General features: G+C 42.7%; 1 protein-coding gene across 1 annotated transcript in view; it reads right to left on the reverse strand.

Annotated features, from left to right (window-relative positions):
- The window catches only part of LOC143287375 (uncharacterized), a 25909-nt gene extending 20754 nt beyond the window's left edge, over window positions 1–5155 (reverse strand). The window contains exon 1 of the mRNA XM_076595343.1: window positions 4645–5155. The gene's annotated coding sequence lies outside the window, so the exon portion shown is untranslated. The remainder of the gene's footprint in view (window positions 1–4644) is intronic.
- Between the last annotated feature and the right edge of the window lie 331 nt (window positions 5156–5486).

The raw sequence follows: 5486 nt of genomic DNA on the forward strand, positions 1-5486 counted from the left end.
CAATACAATACTGTCTATACGTCTTTAGTTTTGGTTTCAGGATTCTTTGTCCGTATCACTGTCAATGGAATAGTGTCACACGGAACTCTAAAACAGAGAATGTTAATAATAAATAATGATATTATCTGGACATATATCAGCATTGCACGAAGCGCTTTACAATCCACACACGATACACACCCAGTCCTCAACTCACAATCATGTACAATAAACATATATATATATATATATATATATATATATGCATACAAATTCGTACGTACAATACAAACAAACAAACATACATACATACATACATATATACATACATACATTCAACGCACATACAATACAGCGTTACAGATATACCAACACAATCAACTAACTACTGAGAGGGGGTTTAGAGGAAATGCTGCTGGAAGCGGAAAGTCTTGGGGTTAGATTTAAAGAAAGGCAGTGAGCGGCTGTGACGGACGTGGTGAGGCAAAGAGTTCCATATTTGAGTTTCAGTTTCAGTTTCAGTAGCTCAAGGAGGCGTCACTGCGTTCGGACAAATCCATATACGCTACACCACATCTGCCAAGCAGATGCCTGACCAGCAGCGTAACCCAACGCGTTTAGTCAGGCCTTGAGAAAAAAAAGGAAATAAATAATAGATAAATACATAAAAAAAGAACTACTACTAATAATGATAATATGTATAAGGCGCAAAAACTTGATGAAATCAACTATAAGCGTACAAAACAACAACAACAACAAACAAAACAACAACAAACAAAACAGCAGATGATGAAAAGGCTTGACCACCGTGTGATATGTGGATGTGGTGATAATGCTTCGTTCTTGTCTTATATGTGTTCCGACTGTTGAAGACCCGTAGGGTGAAAGCGAGTGATGTGTGTCATCTTGTATTCTTGTGTTCTAGTCCTTCTCGTAACTGGTGTGTGAACCTACGTGGAGTGATGGCCTAGAGGTAACGCGTCCGCATAGGAAGTGAGAAAATCTGAGCGCGCTGGTTCGAATCACGGCTCAGCCGCCGATATTTTCTCCCCCACCACTAGACCTTGAGTGGTGGTCTGGATGCTAGTCATTCGGATGAGACGATAAACCGAGGTCCCGTGTGCAGCATGCACTTAGCGCACGTAAAAGAACCCACGGAAACAAAAGGGTTGTTCCTGGCAAAATTCTATAGAAAAATCCACTTCGATAGAAAAAAAACACACACAAAAACAAACAAAACAAAACAAACCGAAAAAAACAAAACAAAAAAAAACTGCACGCAGGAAAAAATACAAACAAACAAACAAAAAATGGGTGGCGCTGTAGTGTAGCGACGCGCTCTCCCTGGGGAGAGCAGGCCGAATTTCACTCAGAGAAATCTGTTGTGATAAAAAGAAATACAAATACAAATGATATTCTTTCGCATTGTTTGAAGGTTCAGTCACTTTTCACCTGCAGTCCACGTTTTCCACTGAAGGTGATGACGTTGCTTTACTTCTGCTGCTACTGCCATGCTACTGAATCTGCTACTGCTATAGCTGCCGTGGCTGGTACCTATGGGAGATTGTTTGTAGCAAAAGGTCTCATATAATTTTCATCGTGGAATGAGTAATTTTATGTTCGTGAAAAGATTAATAATCTATTGTATTGTACTACTATTGTATTGTATCAGTCATTTTTTGTCACAACAGATTTCTTTGTGTGAAATTCAGTCTGCTCTCCCCAAGGAGAGTGCGTCGCTACACTGAGAGCGTCACCCATTTTTGTTTTGTGTTGTTTTTGTATTTTTTCCTGCCTGCAGTCCTTTTCTTTTTTTCTTTTTCTTTTTTTTTATTAATGTTTTCTTATCGAAGTGGATTTTTCTACAGAGATTTTTTTTTGCCAGGGACAACCCTTTTATTGCTGTGGGTTCTTTTACGTGCGCTTAGTGCATGCTGCACACGGGACCTCGGTTTATCGTCCCATCCAAATGATTAGCGTCAAGACCCACCACTCAAGGTCTAGTGGAGGGAGAGAAAATACTGGAGAATCTGCCGGGATTCGAACCAGTGCGCTCAGATTCTCTCGCTTCCGAGTCGGACGCTAGTTTTGAACTGCAGATATTGTTGAGAAGAACCCCCCCTCACATACACACGCAATCGTGATTCGTGAGCGGAAAAAGTGTTGTAATATTTAGCTGCATGAAGTATTAATTTTTCTCAAACTTTTTTTTAGTTCCGGTAAATCTTTTACAATATTTTGTTAAGAAAATAACTGATAACTTTTTTCCTTTCAAATATCCAGTGGCCAAAAAGATTCAACAGATGATAACGGAAATGAAATGTGAGGAATACTGCTGATATTACATATAGTCGTAATTCATTCTCTCTCTCTCTCTCTCTCTCTCTCTCTCTCTCTTGTCTACACAATCTTATCTCTCGATTTCATGTCTTTCTAATTTAAATGATAGAGGAAAGAAAAAAATGGATAGGGGGAGTGGGGATGATTCTCAAGTAATGTATATTTGTGGCTCCGTTCGCGCGCGCGCGCGCGCGTGTGTGTGTGCGCGCGCGCGCGCGCGCGTGTGTGTGTGTGTGTGTGTGTGTGTGTGTGTGTGTGTGTGTGTGTGTGTGTGTGTGTTTTGCGTGTCCATTTAATAATGGTTACGTAATTCCTGTCTGAAAACTTGATTTCCTGCTATGGCTTCCTGTCCAGTTGAGTTATTCACGACACTTCGGATTTCTGCACAGGAAAAGGAAACCTTCCGGACCTTCCCACTTGACAGCACGCATGCGCCCGCGTGCACGTACGCTCTCGCTCTCTCGTGCAGTACATTTTAGCCAGATGGATACATGGATAGATGGCGAGACAAACAGATAGATAGGCATTCACACACACACACACACACACACACACACACACACACACAACCAGAACAAATACAAGTCGAATCCCTTTTTGAACCATAACACAGATCTCACAAGTGAGTGTCAGCCCGTAAGAGAGGTGTATTTTGTTCAGATCCGATCTGAAACAAGGTACACAATTCTGTAGCCAATTTACCCGCTTACAGCAAAAGCAAAAGGTTGACGATTTTTTGACACTGTGATTCCAATCTTGTATTGTAATGCATTGCATTGTATTGTATTGCAATGAAAGTATATATATAGACAATCAGATACATGAATGACCCTGAGCACAATATAGTAATGAGGAAGGTGGCAGAACAGTTCAGACGTTTTTCTGCAAATACAGTCTCGTGAGGGTCTGGGTTCGAACCCCAGTCTAACCCTTTCTCCAAGATTTGACCGGAAAATCAAACTGAGCTTCTGGTCTTTCGGATGAGACGATAAACTGAGTTCCCGTGTGCAGATCGCACTTGGCGCACTGGGAAAGATCCCATGGCAACTTAAGTGTCGTCCTCTGGTAAATTTCTGTAAAGAAACCCCGGCGGTCTGATGGGTACGCAAACAAATATGTATGTACATGCACTCAAGGCCTGACTAGCGCGTTGGGTTATGCTGCTGGTCAGGCACCTGTCAAGCAGATGTGGTGTAGCGTATATGGATTTGTCAGAACAGAATGAGGCCTCCTTGAGAAAATTTGTATATGTATTTCTTTTTATCACAACAGATTTCTCTGTGTGAAATTCGGGCTGCTCTCCCCAGGGAGAGCGCGTCGCTACACTACAGCGCCACCCATTTTTTTTTGCATTTTTTCCTGCGTGCAGTTTTATTTGTTTTTCCTATCGAAGTGGATTTTTCTACAGAATTTTGCCAGGAACAACCCTTTTGTTGCCGTGGGTTCTTTTACGTGCGCTTAGTGCATGCTGCAAACGGGAGCTCGGTTTATCGTCTCATTCAAATGACTAGCGTCCAGACCACCACTCAAGTTCTAGTGGATGGGAAGAAAATATCAGCGGCTGAGCCGTGATTCGAACCAGCGCGCTCAGATTCTCTCGCTTCCTAGGCGGACGTGTTACCTCTAGGCCATCACTCCACAAATGAAGCTGAAACTGAAAACTGTGTGGTACTGAAGGCTGTCGTAGGCTATGCTAGGCTATTGCACTGCATTCCGTTACTCGATATGCCTTCTGAAGCTTCCAATTACACTGTGACCAAACTATACGTGAAAAAAAAAGTATCCTATATAAATGAAAAAAAAACCTTCATTTAATTTCACATTGTATTGTATTATGCTACCTTCTTGTCGCTATATACATTTTTTGCTCTCAACAAGGAGAGCGCATCGCCACAGTGCTGCGCCACGCGTGTTTTCTTTCTTGCCTTTCAAGATGGATTATTTACGTGATTTATTCTATTATTTATTCATTTATTTAACTGTGTATTTATTCATTCATTTATTTGAATCTACTTTTTAATTTTTTTTTTTGAGAGGGGGGGGGGAGGGGCTGGGGGGGATCAGAATTTTGCCAGGGACAATGTTTTCTTGTCGCACTGGGTTCATTTCGTATGTGAATGCTGTACATAGGGATCTTGCTTTACCATTTCATCCGAAAGACTACCACCCAGACCACAACGCAAGATATACTGGAAGATGGATAAAACACATGCCCTCGATCTGTGCGGGACTCAAACCCGGGGACCCTAGCTTTCCATTCGGGCGCCTTAACCGCTGGGCCTCCTCTCTAATTAGATTCAAAAGAATTTACACAGTCTTACTTACCTCGTGAAGTTTACAGCACAGTAAACCCCGGTATGAAGCAGATTTCTTTACACGTAGTAGATGCAGACCGCGTCTTTCTGCAAGTATGGTCCGATGTCTCCGGTCTTGTGTCGTTGGAGGCTTTTGTCCTGTTCCACGACTAAGATTTCGTTTGGCTTGGAAGCCTTCGATGTGGATCGCGATTTTCTTTCTTCTTCTTTTCTTCTCTTTTTTTCCCCACTCTCTTTTTCTTCCTCTCGCCTGTCCTTGCTCCCTTTTCACATGACTCCTTACAAACTTAAAAAAGAAAAAAAATCAAAAACGAAACCCAACAAAAATTCCAACAATCACAGTGAAAAAAAAAAGAAGATAAAATAAGAGAAATCCCTACCACCAATGAAAACGATTTTCGCAAGTACGTTAGAGTTCTTCCAGCCAATCAAAATAGAGGAGACAGGGGGCGACGGGCGACGCTGGACGGCATGGAGCAGAGAGGATGAGAATAGAGAGAGAGAGAGAGAGAGCTTCTGGTTCGTCGTCACGCTCTCAGCTGATGGCGGCTCTGTTGTGGTGTGGTGTGTGCTGGTGGTGCCAGACCGGTGGCACTTTTATATCCCCGCTGGAACACAGTGGGGGTGGGGTGCAAAGGGGTTAGGAGGGAGGGGTGGTGTTGGTTGTTAAGTGGTGGGGTTGGGGGGTTTAGAAGACGGCGTGTGTGTGTGGGATGGTTGACAAGCAGTGGTGCTTAGGGTTTCGTGTGTGTGTGTGTGTGTGTGTGTGTGTGTGTGTGTGTGTGTGTGTGTGTGTGTGTGTGTGTGTGTGTGTGTGTGTGTGTGATTAGTTTCTTTTTTATTTTTGTGATC

The sequence above is a fragment of the Babylonia areolata genome, chromosome 11 (assembly GCF_041734735.1).
Source record: "Babylonia areolata isolate BAREFJ2019XMU chromosome 11, ASM4173473v1, whole genome shotgun sequence".
Lineage (NCBI taxonomy): Eukaryota > Metazoa > Mollusca > Gastropoda > Neogastropoda > Buccinidae > Babylonia > Babylonia areolata.